The sequence below is a fragment of the Felis catus genome, chromosome A2 (assembly GCF_018350175.1).
Source record: "Felis catus isolate Fca126 chromosome A2, F.catus_Fca126_mat1.0, whole genome shotgun sequence".
Taxonomy (NCBI): Eukaryota; Metazoa; Chordata; class Mammalia; order Carnivora; family Felidae; genus Felis; species Felis catus.
In genome coordinates this window covers 131617732-131632270 of record NC_058369.1, presented here as the reverse complement: position 1 = coordinate 131632270, position 14539 = coordinate 131617732, and the positions used below count along the sequence as shown (strand labels likewise).

Below are 14539 nucleotides of genomic sequence, written 5' to 3'. Positions count from 1 at the left end.
AGAATCAGAAGGAACACTTCCTAATTCATGCTGTGAGGCTGGCAGAATGTAGTTTAAGATGTTGAACCAAATTTCCTATTATCCGTTCTGAAGTGAAACTGATGTGTTCCTGACTGACTGTATAAAACATGATTAAATATTGACTGTATTATTATCTGTATTTGGGGGCTAAGTTATGCTTTAGTTGGCTTGTAATGGAAACAAACCTAAGGTGAGAAGGAAACTGGAGAACTCCTCTAGTTGATGATGTTGCTTTTTAATATGATCTTTATAAGAAAACATCTACCAATTAAAATTGTAAAACTGTATTTCGGTGTATAATTATGAAATCTGTACTAAATTTTTTGCCCCCTCCCCCCCCCCCATAATGTAGCTTGGTTTTATGTGAAGTTACATTGTGTGAAGTCGTTTTGAGATGGTTTTTCTTCAGTACTACTTTATTGCTCAAAGGAAAGAAACCGAGAGGGCTCAATAATGTAGACTTTGTAAGAACTCAAATGCCCTTTTTTGAAGGCTAATATGGTATAAAGAATCTTGCTTTATATACATTATTCTTTTGTTGAACATTTTGGTTTTCTTTCTTACATTTTATCTCAGAATTAAGCATCTTTTTGTGCTTAAATTGTTATGCTTTGGGGATGAATTCCCGGGAATGAATTGCTGGGTTAAGAGTACAAGTGACTCAAGGTGGTTGTACATATTACTGAATGACTTTCCAGAAAAATAATACTAAATCCATTACTTCTGGCAGTATGAGTGTCTGTGTTGCCAAGACTTATGAGCATGGAGTATTTTTATTTTTTTAATTCTCTATTAATGTGATGGAATAAAATGACATCCCATTGTGTTAATATGCATTTCTAACAGATACATAAAATAAAACACCAGGGAAAGGAAATTTACAAAATAAAAGAAAGTCATATTAAATCAGGAAAATAACATTCACTCCATGACATTCTAGTATTTGACATAGCAGAAACATGGCACACATGCTGCCATTATACTTTCCAAAATCCATGATAGATGAAGCTAAGTAGATCTTTCCTACAGATCCTGTACTTGGCCTCAGAATCTTTTTCACACAGCACTTAAAAAGCCATTACCAACTAGTCAGTATGAGAGAAGAAACTCCTCTGCCATTTATGTCCATTACCCTTGCTGTACATAGGACCATAGTTTTGACTCTGCGTTTCTTAGCAGCTGGGGCCATCTGTAGGACCATGTCTTTGTTTCTTTTTTTGAGAATTACTGTTTATGTCATTTACTTGCTCAAGTAAATCTGAAGTATTTATCAATTTGTATGATCTCTTTTCACTACTCAGTAACTTGATATTTAGTTATTGGAGTAGGGACTTAACACGTTTTATGGGTGAAAGGAAAAGAAGGAAGAAAGGACATATTTAGAACAGTACAATCACGTTTTTATAATTACTTGGAACTTTGTTAACTGGTGGAAAGCGGGATGGAAAAGGTGGTGTCACTGAGTGAAAGGAAAGACTGTAAAGACTATTAAATGATTGCTCCAAAACCAAGAATCTTACTATAGGCCTTATCTCTATTCTGCCTTAGGAGGTAAGAAACTGGACATATTCTTAAAAGGTTTGTGACAGAGGGAATATAATACTAAAGAAGACCTAATTAGATCTATTAATACTGGTTTGGGGAATTCAGTTTATCACAATTAAATAGTGATTTTCAATACCATTTTGATATTCTTTTTTTTCCCTTAAGTGTTAGTTTCTACTCAGTTTTTCCATTCACTTAGTTTATTTTCTTGAGCTTTTTATTTTTAATTTTTTTAAATGTTTATTTTGAGAACGAGAGAGAGAGAGCAGGGAGGGGCAGAGAGAGAGTGAGAGAGAGCATCACAAGCAGGCTCCACACTGTCAACACGGAGCCTGACGTGAGGCTCCATCTCACAAACCATGAGATCAAGACCTGAGCCAAAATCAAGAGCTGGACAGTTAACCAATGGTGCCACCCAGGTATCCCTGGGCTTTTTAATATTGAAGGTTATTTTAGTAAGTAAAAGGTTTTATAGTAGTAAAGGAGGAAGTTAAATGTCTTCTGAATGTAATTCAGTACATAAATTAAAAATTTTAAGTGTTTCATTTGTGGTTTTTAATAGTGTTTTGCTTTTAGTTTGAAATGTATTACATATCAAAGTACGTATACAATTACAAATTTGAACCTGAAAATAAAATTCATTATTTTACTGAAATATTAATAGAGCAAAATTATGATTATACATATCAGATCTGGAGTTTTAGTAATATTATCAAGTCCCATTTAAAGCCATGTATATTATAGTGTTTCTGAGCTGTTTCTATGGAAACAATGTGTATTACCAATTCCAAATTATAAAGTTTTCCTCCATAGATGTTCTTGGTTTAGAATAATGTATCTTGAGGATTATGAATAAGCTGACTGTAAATAACCCATGCTTATCAGTTGCTTCTTTCTAAAAAGTCAGAAAGATAGCTCCTTTCCCAATTTTAGCACTGGCTCAGAGAATAAACTTGAGAAAATATCTAACAATCCTGGGTCTCCTTTTCTTTATAAAAATAATACTCTATAATCTTATAGCTATTTGAAAAAAAAGTGGGAAGAGCTATGTATAAAATCCCCAAAGCTCTGAGCTTTCAGATAATGATCCAAAGTACTAGATGTTGAGAATGAAAGTAGTGAGGATTATATCAATTCAAAACATAATTTGGATAATAGTTCAGTTGACAAATCATCATGAGGATACCATGATCTAGAATTCTATAACCTGACTGTATGTAAAAGAAAATGATGACTACAAAATGTTTTCTATCAAAATAAATTCTGTCTGGAGAGATTCTTAAAGTAAATGTGCTTCCTTCCTTACTAAAACATATAGCATTCAAAACAAATTTTTTCTGTTAACCTTAGTTTATAAGATTCTTAATGTAGTTCTGTATACTGTGTGTTTTCAGCTATTAAACATTAGCATCTATCTAAAACAAGTTATTATTTTAGTAACTGGAATTGAATCTAATGTGATCTAATAAAAATATATAAAGCTAATGAGATTTACATGTGAAATTTAAGAAAGATAATTTAGGAAATGGAGTTTTCATTTTTTAACTAGCAAATTACTATTTTCTAATGAATTACCTAAAACCCTTCCTGAAACAAATATCAATGAATGTTACTCATTTTATGGGAGTGTCAGAGGCATGTGCTGTCATTATGTACTTATGAGTCTTAATGGTAATTTGGTGGTTATTGATAATCAACTTCTTCCATATAACTTCTCCTTATCACTGCAATGTTATCTTTCAAAAATGAAGTCTTCATGGGGTGCCTGGGTTGCTCAGGAGGTGGTGTCCAACTCTTGATTTCGACTAAGGTCATGACCTCACAGTTTGTGAGTTTGAGCTCTGCATCAGGCTCTGGGCTGACAGCATGGAGCCTACTTACGATTCTCTTTCTCCCTCTGTCTCTTTCAAAATAAATAAACTTAGTTTTCATCTTAATTCATGTGCTGTAAGAACATGTCGTCTTACCAGTGCATTTACTTGCGCCTTTCTCTTAGCAAGCAATACATTCCCTTTCTCTGCCTGTCTCTTAAGTGCTGGTCCTGGGGCTCTCCACACTTAGCATATCCTGCCATGAAAGCTTAATTTACTCCCATAGCTTTGGTTAACATATGTATGCCAATGATTCCAAATCTGTATCTCCACTTCAGATCTCTTACCTGAACTTCATATATCTAGTTACATACTAGACATCTCTGTGTTTGTGCCTGTGAGATACCATGACTGAGCTAGTTTTCTCCCCTTTCCTGCTCTCTGAACCACCAAAATCTGTTCCTCTTCCAGTGCCCACTGTTTCATTAAACATATCTGTATGCCCAAGCCAGAAACTTTAAGATGTGTTCTTGACTCCTTCCCTTCTCTGACTTCCCACATGTAGTTAGTCACCAAGTCTTACTCTCAGTTCTAAGTATCTTAGATACTCTCAGTATCTAAGCTCTCAATATTATGTCGGCCTCTTATCTCTACCGTCATCTCTTAGCAGGGTTATTGCAGTAGTCTCCTACTTGCAGTTTTATTCCAATCCATTCTCCACAGTACAACATGAGAATTGTGTTGAAAAACACAAATCTGATAATACCAACTCTCTTACTTAAAATTTTTCAGTGATTTCCCTTTTCCCTTGAGATAAAGTTCAAACTGCTATTGTGACATAAAAAATCCTTCTTGATTGACTTTTATCTCCCTCATTTCTCAGTACTTTTTCTTTTTAACTCTACAACTAAATAATAGCAATCTCCCTTTTATTCATGTAGAGTTCCAGCTCCTGCCCTGTTGTTATTCCTTCCGCCTAGAAATTGTCTCACAACCCTTCATTCATGCCTTTCACCTGAATAATTTACTGTTTATTCTTATAGTATTCTTAAATTTTTTTTAACATTTATTTATTTATTTATTTATTTATTTATTTATTTATTTATTTATTTTTGAGAGACAGATACAGAGCACAAGGGGGGGAGGGGCTGAGAGAGGGACACACACACAGAATCCAAAGCAGGCTCCAGGCTCTGAGCTGTCAGCACAGAGATTGACATGGTGCTCAATCTCAAAAACCACGAAATGTGACCTGAGCCAAAGTCCGATGCTTAACCATGTGAGCCACCCAGGCGCCCCTTACAATCTTAAACATCCAGCTTTCTCAGGAAGAACTTCCTTTACTTCTAGACTGACTTGATATCGTCAACAAAGCCATGTAGTCCTCTAATAGAGCAGGGCTGAAAGTATGGTCCATGGATCTCTAGGAGTCTCTGAGGCTTTTTGGGAAGAGCTGTGAATTCAAAGTATTTCCACATTAATATACTTGCTTTTTTTCCTGTGGTCATTTGTACTGACAGTCCAAAAGCAATGGTGGATAAAACTGCTGACACCTTAGCACAAATCAAAACATTGGCACCAAACTATATTAATAGTCATTGTATTCTTTACTGTGCACTCACAATTTCAAAAAAGGCCACTTTCACTTAAGACTGTCATGGAGGGGTGGGTGCACCTCGGTGGCTCAGTCAGAGTCAGACTCTTTACTTCAGCTCAAGTCCTGATCTCGTGGTTCCTGAGATTGAGCCCCACATCAGGCTCTGTTCTGAAAAATACAGAGCCTGCTTGGGATTCTCTGTGCCCCTCCCCTGCTTGTGCCCTCTCTCCCAAAAATAAATAAATAAACTTTAAGAAAAAAAAAAAAAGATTGTCATTGATGCAGCAGTAAAAGTTATAAATTTTATGAAACAACTTATGAGCAGTCATCGCAAATCGTCTGTTTAACATGCCATGTGATGAGAAGTAAACAAAAAGTGCTTTTGCTGCATACTAAAATAAAACCATGATGTCATGATGATGATCCAGCTATTTTCTTTCCAGCCAAACATTAGAAACTTGTAAAAAAAGGAAAGGAAAACACTTCTCAGTAAATTTTTTTAGGAAATTGGTTGTTTTTTTAAAAATAAGTATAAATGATTTTATTGTTGCTATTTTTATGAATAATTTTTAAAATTGTCAGCTATAGTTTCTAATATGGTTAATATCAATAATTATAACACACATTAACAATGATTCTTTGGGGTCTTCAGTAATTTTAAGAGTGCAAAGGGGTTCTGAGACTAAAACTTTGAAACCCCTGCTCTAACACATTGTATTTCCCTGATTCTGTTCATGGTTTCTTTCCTCTTAGACCACACTGTAAACTCTGAAAATAACATCCACACTGCTTTGTGGATAACTCAGCTCCTAGCACAGTGTCAAACACACATTAGGCCCCCAATAAGTATTCCATTAAATTATTGAATTCAACAAGCACGTGTTGATTATTATTATCTTGCATATTGTTGAAAATGTGAATCTAAAGGTAAGAAAGGAGTTCAGAAATCAGGAAATAGATGTAGAAGTCTAATCTGCAATTGGGATTTTTTTGATTGGTGGAATGACACAGTGCCATTTGGGTATACAGAATATCACCAGAATCAGTCTGGAGAAAGATGGTAGAGTAAAAAGAGAAGAGAGGAAAATCTTAATTATGGAAGTTTAGGGAATGGTCACATATAACAGGAATGAAAAGGAAGCTCCAGTGAACGTAAGAATTGAGAAGGATAACCATCATTAGGATGCTGATTAAGAGGATTGTTCATTGGAAGTTTATAATAATGATACTCTAAGAGAAGCATGAAAGCAAGTAGAAGGGTTAAAATAGGGTATCTTTAGGGAAATTCAGATCATTTCTACCCAAGTGACACAATACACATTTTGTACCTTAAGTCTACAGAGTAAATTTTTTATTATCTCGCATCACTGAAATAAGAACTCAACTGCATTTATTTTTAATGTGAATACAACAGCATTAACAAAATTGGGGAATGGAGAAGAGTAGCACTTGGCTAAAGCCAAGGAAGAGAAGTGTGTGTGTTTGGGTGTGTGTGTATGTGTGTAATTGGGTGGGTTGAAGAATAAATCATGTTTTTAGTGCTACAACTTTAATCATCACTTCCTTCTTATCTTTAGAAGGATCACTTTCTTAATAAATAACCTCCTGTTTAGTACTTCTCCAAAAGAAATACTTTTCTTAAAGGCTTTGCTCTTATTTCCCATCATTTGTATATAAGTCTTTCTCCATAATTTTTTCCCTTAGTGTCTTAAAATTACTAATCATACTCAGAGAATAGATTTTCCTTTAGTTATTGCCATCCTGTCTAGTTAATTAGGATAACTTGGTTTCTTGGTATTAAACTTCAGAGAACATTTACTAATTTTATATGGGGTGTTGGAGAGTGATGCTATTTATGTTTTGCCTTTTTTTAAAATTAAATCACTTGCATTTTGATAAATATAACTCCTTCTTCATCACAGGATTTTGATATGGAAGTATCAAAATATTGCTGTACTAACTATCATGATTAAGGATAGTCCTGTGCAGATTTTTAGTAGGGATGCAATACATATAATACCAGTTTTCAGAGATTTTAGATAAATCTAGATACATTTCATGCTAGAGTATACTGAACATAGATGGATACATCTAACCAAGACAATGAAGAATCATACTCAGTTATTAAACGAGAAAGTCAGGGGTGCCTGGGTGGCTCAGTCAGTTGAGCTTCCGACTTCAGCTCAGATCATTATCTCACAGTTTGTGAATTCGAGCCCCAGCTCAGAGCCTGGAGTCTGCTTCCAATTCTGTGTCTCCCTGTCTGTGCCCCTCCCCTGCTCGCACTCTGTCTCACAAAAAATAATAATTATTAAAAAAAATGTTTTTAAATAAAAGGGAAGTCAGTTAAGACATAGGTTAACTGGTGGAATGTTTGACCATTAATTTGTACTATAAATTTTACTTTGTTACCCCTGCCTATCAGTAGGGTGACCTTGTGCCCTGGTTTGTCTTGTACAGTGCTGGTTTATGCTTATTAATAGTGCTTCCTTTTATTTCAGAAGTGTCCAAGTTTGGACTATATGATGATCCTACCTATTAAACACAGAGCCCACCATATAACCATAGCTTCATTAGAAATATACAGTAAGAAGGGATAGATTTAGACAGTAGACAAAAAAGATAAGTAAATGGACATCATGACTTAGCTGATGACTTCACTTCTCCCAAGAAATGAGAGAATTGGGTAATTTTTTTTCATGGCTTAGAAGAACAAGCAAACAGAAAAGAGAAAGTCTGTTGGAATTGAACACAGACATTCAGTCTGAAAATCTATAAGTGAAAGTCAAAGAAATACAGTGGAGTGACACATCATGTGGCCTCAGCAATCAGAACACCTGAGCAGGTATATTTCTAGTCATTCAAAAAAATATATGCTGAGTGTTACTGTATTTCTAGTTCTTTGTGCCAGGTAACATGGAAAATAGAAGAATAAAGGTAAGATTTAAAAAAAAAAATAGCATAATACTAAAGGTGATAAATATGTAAAAGTACTAGGTGGTTTAGTTTACATTTAATTCTTCAACTGCATACGTTTGTATTTGTTACTCATGGTTGCTTAATAGTAAATGCATTAGTTTGCAAGTGTAAGGTGTTCTTACAGCAAAATCATAATTTTCAAAGTTTTGCTTTTAAATATTAATAATAGTCAAACTAATGGATTTGTTTGCATTTCTATTTAAACAAAGTTCTTTTTTGCTGAGTGCAGGAAAAAAAAAAGATCTTGTGCTTTGGAGAATCATTGTGCCATGTTTTATCATTTTCCCATCCAGGAGTATTATTCAAAAAAAGTTTTCACACATGGAAATCATATTACAGTAGCAAGGAAAAATATGTGGAACAGATTAATTTTACTTAGACTCCCAGTGTACTAAGTGGCATTATGCCTATAGACCTATAACCTCTTTTATACAGGTAGTTCTTTTAATCCATATAGAATTCCTGAAAAATGAGTCAAATGAAATCATATAAGAGTTGGACAGTTAGAAGAGGGTTTTTATTCCTGTTCTCTTAAAAAAGAAAATTCTTAATTATACCTCATGCTTTTAAGCAGAATTAGTGACAATATATTTCTAGTATGTTACACATGTTCTTTAATAATTATAAAATTGAGTATACAGTTTAATTTTAGCTTCTCAATTATATATCCAGTTGATATAAAATTGAGAGGTTAAAAATTCACTAAGCATGCTTAATGAATTTTATCTTTGTCTCAGTTGTACTAAGACTGATAACTTAGTTCCTTATCACTGGCATTTTAATTTTCCCACTATGTTTAAAATAATGGACGTGCAGTAAATTGGATTTAATTGACAATGGCATATGTGGGGGGAAACATGAATACCAGATTTTAGATACCTTCATTTAGTGTTATTAACAGTCTCCCTACTTTACTTATAATTTCATTCTTTTGAGAAAGTATAATTGTAACATTGTTTGAAAGCCATGGTTTGGAGGGGGAAAAATGTATGGATAAATTTGAAGGTTGCTGTTAACTGTAAAACAAAGAAAGGAATTTTACAACTCTTCTGATAGCTAGTACTCATGTCTGGGCAGGATCTCTTGTTTGAGACCTAGAAGAAAGAATAGGGTTAGTGTCTTTTGGCTTCCTAAACCTTCTACCATGAAGTTTATGGGGAAGCTGCTACTTAAAGAGATACAATAAGAGCTGAAATTCTATAATCAGTATGAAAGCCTGCTTCTTCTTAGGTTTCAACCCATTCCTTTCTTGACCTCTTCTGTTTCACCAGGCAGCAGCTGTTGTAGCCACAGGTGGCTGACCATTTGAGCTCATTCCCTTCCTTCTCTGGCTCTCTCCATTCTCTGCTTCACTTGGCCTTGGGAGACTACCTACCTGTGGATCTGCCGGTCAGAGCTGGCTTCTCTTTTAGATTAGCCACAGTGTTGCACAGAATTCTGAATGATTTCCTTGTTGAAGTGGTATTCTTCATGTAGTACTATATATTCTATTGCATATGTTTCCCATTCTTCAGTTCAGCAGTACTTATAGGAAGATATGTGAAAATAATTCGTAAAACATTTTCATTATATAGCTATTACCAAAATTATATTCCAGCTGTGTAAATTTAAGGATAACAACTTTGGCTTGTTTGTCATTGACACCCATGAAATACCTGGCACATAAATACTCAGTATATATTTGAATAAATGAAAGAAAAAATGTGGAAACTATTGAATAATCTAATGTAGAATGTTTGAGGGTAATTGCTTTACTTCTGGAGAATATTTTAAAATTAAGAGCATGGCCTTAAGAACTTGAGAGAGAAAATGTGAACTTCAGGTGGTAGGAAACCTGTTTGAAATATGTAAGTTATCAAAGAACCTTGCATTCTTGCCCACCTCAGTTTTCCAAAGTAGTTTTTAGACTTGAAAGATATAGTTACATGTGTTAATTTTTGTCTGAAGTAGCAGTGATAAAGGTCACCGCATAGAACTTTTAAGCTATAAATGTGAGTATAGAATAGTCAGGTATTTCAAAATGACATTTTCTACCTCATTCAGTCACTAAGCGTTTCTAGGCAATGTTTATTTACTTTAAGAACCATTTGGGGCGCCTGGGTGGCTCAGACTGTTAAGTGTCCAACTTTGGCTCAGGTCATGGCCTCACAGTCCATGAGTTTTAGCCCCACGTCGGACTCTGTGCTGACAGCTCAGAGCCTGGAGCCTGCTTCAGATTGTGACTCCCTTGCTCTCTGCCCCTTGCCCACTTGCACCCTGTCTCTCTCGCTCTCAAAAATAAATATTAAAAAAAATTTTTTTTAATAAGACCCAGGTAAGAGGAAAAGCCTATTTCTCCCAAGATCTCAGTACCATTATAGATTAACTCTGGGTTGATCTGAATACATATTCTCAAAGGTAGAAACAAACATGAAAACCTGGAAAAGTCTTTAGTTTGACAGGATTCACAGAATTCAGGTAAATTAATCCACTCTGTCATAAAGTCACAACAGAACCTGTGTCTAAGGCCAGGTTGGACTGTGGTTGAGAACTTAAAGTGTCAGAGAATTCTAAAAGCATTAAATTGTTTACTTAGTTACTGGCCCAAGAGGCATCATAATTTTTCTCACCACTGTAATTTTGCAAACTGTTGTACTAGTTAGTGTATACAAACTTCATGAGCACAGATATTGCAACTCTTTCATTCTCTGCTATAATTCTGGGGCCTAGCACAGTAACCTTACATATAAAGGAGCTTAGTAAATCAGCGAATGAATGAATTCTCTGTTAGAATGGACTGTAGAATTAATTTTAACCAAACCCTCCAATAGTACCAATCCCATGATTAATTAAACTCTGACTTTAGAACATAGAAATGACTTAATTGAAATGGAGAATGGAAGTTAGAAATGGAAAATTAATAGTACAGTTGACCCTTGAACAATGTAAGTTTGCACTGCATTGGTCCACTTATATGCAGATTTGCTTTTGATAAATACTTACAGTATGATAAATGTATTTTCTTTATGATTTTCCTTAATTACATTTTCTATAGCTTACTTTATTATAAGAATACAGTATCTAATACATACGCAAAGTATGTGTTAATCGACTGTTGATTTTATCATTAAGGCTCTGGTCAACAGTAGGCTATTAGTAGTTAAGTTTAGGGAGAGTCCAAAGTTATATGTGGATTTCCAACTTCCAGGGGGGTTAGTACTCCTAACACCTGTGTTACTCAGGTGTTAACAGTATTCTGTTTCCTTTGTTTTCTTTTTATCCCTAGAATATCTTTTCACTTCTCTGTATCATTAAGATAATGTTGGCCCAAAGTATTTAGAGTAGGATGGAGCCATAAATGCCATAGATTATAGATGATCCCAAGAAGAAAAACAATTAAAATGTTAGAAGTAGACAGAGGTTTTAAAAAGGAGGTGGGAGGGAGGCACCTGGATGGTTCAGTCAGTTGAGCGCCCAACTTCGGCTCAGGTTATGATCTCACGGTTTGTGGGTTCGAGCCCCGTGTCGGGCTCTGTGCTGAGCATTCAGAGCCTGGAGCCGGCTTCGGATTCTGTGTCCCCACCTCTCTCTCTGCCCCTCCTCCATTCATGCTCTGTCTCTCTCTGTCTCTCAAAAGTGAATAAACATTAAAAAAAATTTTTTTTAAAGGAGATGGGAGGGAGGGCTTCATACCTTCAGAAAACATCAGTAATCTCATATCTTTGTACCACTTGACTTCTTACCTTTGTTAATATAAGAAAATATATCCAGTTTTAGCCAACTTGTATTTAAACACCTTGAATAAGGATGAGGTCGGTTTAAGTAATTGCCATGTAACTGGGGCCTCATACACAAAAGTGAAGAGGAAGAAACAAAAAAGGAAGTGGAGAATTTTTAAAGCATAACAGATTAGAGACCTTAAATAAGAAGACAGAAGAAGAGTCAGATAATAACAAAATGTTATAGTGGGAGAAAAGACCAAGTAAAAAGCAATCACTAATTCCAGAAACATAGGCATATTTATTGTAGGGGCAGTCTTACACATCTATAAAAATTATTGATAATCATGATGAGTGGCCCTATTGTCAAGAAAAGACTGTGTTCATTAAGTCATTTTTAAGAAGATAGATAAATCTATAATAACTCTCAAAAGATTTCCATTACATAAAAAACATTCTTACTCAGGCACTAGATCCTTGCCCTTAAAGAATCACAAAGTTGTGAGTCATTAAAAAGTACTGAAGTGGAGACTGTCAATAAGTTGTTTGTCATAAATAATAACAGATGAAATAGTTGAAATAAACAGTATTTAAAAATATCTTAATTAGGGGTGCCTGGGTGGCGCAGTCGGTTAAGCATCCGACTTCAGCCAGGTCACGATCTCGCGGTCCGTGAGTTCGAGCCCCGCGTCAGGCTCTGGGCTGATGGCTCGGAGCCTGGAGCCTGTTTCCGATTCTGTGTCTCCCTCTCTCTCTGCCCCTCCCCTGTTCATGCTCTGTCTCTCTCTGTCCCAAAAATAAATAAATGTTGAAAAAAAATTAAAAAAAAATATCTTAATTATAATAGCTTCCCTGTGATGTTAACTGATATCTCAAGACACAATCACTTAGAACAGGGTCATTAGTTAATATAAATCTGCATTTCAGTTAACTTTATAATTTTGAATTTTTCCAACTTTTTGCCAGAACTGATATAGTCATTTTTTGCTTTAGTATAGCTAAAAAGTATTTTTATTAAGATACAAATATCAGATCTGTTGGGATTTTTTTGTATTTCCCTTGTATTTGCATTTTTACATTATCTTCAATCTTTAGTTTCTTTGCCAGGAATTTTAATAAGGCACTCTTTCATGGGGCTTAGTTTAAAAGTAGTAATTCAGTCTGTTCACTTACCTGGGAGCAAGGAAACTCTGTGTGTTGTGGTATGCTGCTAGCCAACAAATAGTAGAGATGTGCTACTGTAATTCCTCCATGTTGTGGAACTCCTTTTCATCCCTCAATCCTACACAACCATAGGAAACTTGATCACTAAACACAGACTCTGAGGGGCTGTGTATTAGAGTTTTCCAGAGGAACAGAGTGTGGGTGTATATATATAGAGAGAGAATTTAAGGAATTGGCTTCTGTGGTTGTGGGGGCTAGCAAGTCCAAAACCTATAGGATAGTCCATGTAAGAGGTGATGTTGCAGCTTGAGTCTACAGGCAATCTAGAGGCAGAATTTCCTCTTCTTCAGGTAACCTTGGTCTTTTTTTTTTTTCTTTAAGTTTATTTACTATGAGAGAGCATGTAAGCATGCAGGGAAGGCTGGAGTGGGGGGTTGGGCAGAGAGAGAAGGAGAGAATCCCAAGCAGGCTCCGCACTGCCAGCATAGAGCCTGATGCAGGGCTCGATCTCATTAACCAGTAGATCATGACCTGAGGCGAAAAAATCTAGACCTGGACGCCCAGGATGCCCAACCAACTGAGCCACCCAGGTGCCCCTGGGTCTTTTTCTATTAAGTCCTTCAGCTTACTGTACAGAGAGTAACTTGCTTTACTCAGTCTGCCAATTTAAATGATAATGCCATCTGTAAAACTAACTTCCAGTATCTCTAGACTAGTGTTTAACCAAATACCTGGGTACCATGGCCTAGTCAAGGTAACACATAAAAATAATCATCACAGAGTGTCCGTGTCAGTTCATGTATCAGTAAAGTTTAATTTGTTATTATAGAAATAAAAATCACAGATCAACAGAAATTCTTATACTGGCTTCTTCTACGGACAGACGATTTTATATTTTCTCCAGTTTTAGGAACACTGTAATGGATGTCCTTTACAAATAGCCTTAGTTGTTAATGCTCAAAGAAAATACTTATGAATGTTTCATTAAAGTGTATGAGCTTTCAGAAGTAAATCCCTAACATATAATAAAACCTCATTAATTTGAAATTCATGGTTATTAACATCTCATCAAAAATTTATCTTTGCTATAACTGGAAAAAGGATTTTTAAACAAATAAATAATGTAAGAAGTATTACAGTTTTAAACATTTAAAGATGGGAACTTCAGGGGTGCCTGGGTGGCTCAATCAGTTAAGCATCTGACTTTGGCTCTGGTCGTAATCTCACTGTTTGTGAGTTTGAGGCCTGCATCGGGCTCTGTGCTGACAGCTCAGAGCCTGGAGCCTGCTTCCTATTCTGTGTCTCATTCGCCCTTTGCCCCTCCCCCACTTGTGCTCTGTCTCTCTCTGTCTCTCAAAAATAAATAAATGTAAAAAAAAAAAAAATTAAAAATGGGAACTTCAGGCTTTGTTTTAAATGTCTACAATAATTTTTAAGTCTGCAGTTCTTTAATGATTTTACCATCTCAAAATTACTGTTACCTTTCATTTGCATATATGTTTTTACATTGGTGCTCGCAAGTGTGTGTGTGTGTGTGTGTGTGTGTGTGTGTGTGTGTGTGTGTGTATACACACATTCACTGGCAGGGTAAATATAGTATCTGCTATGGTCTTTGTTTTTAAGAGATGTATTATAATTCATCAAATTCTTGCTTGATACCTTCTGTCATATTATCCTTAAAATTTATAATACCCACACACTTATAGATAGCATTGCCTGTTTTA

General features: G+C 35.4%; 1 protein-coding gene and 1 long non-coding RNA gene across 2 annotated transcripts in view; one reads left to right on the top strand and one right to left on the bottom strand.

Moving 5' to 3' along the window:
• BMT2 (base methyltransferase of 25S rRNA 2 homolog) overlaps positions 1–14539 on the top strand; it is an 87437-nt gene that overhangs the window by 36602 nt on the left and 36296 nt on the right. The gene's annotated exons all lie outside the window — the stretch shown is intronic.
• Positions 4494–11289, bottom strand: LOC123383968. Its single transcript, XR_006594433.1, has 3 exons — positions 10371–11289; positions 9329–9477; positions 4494–4830 (listed from the first exon to the last, which is right to left on the bottom strand). It is a non-coding gene; the product is annotated as an uncharacterized LOC123383968 (long non-coding RNA).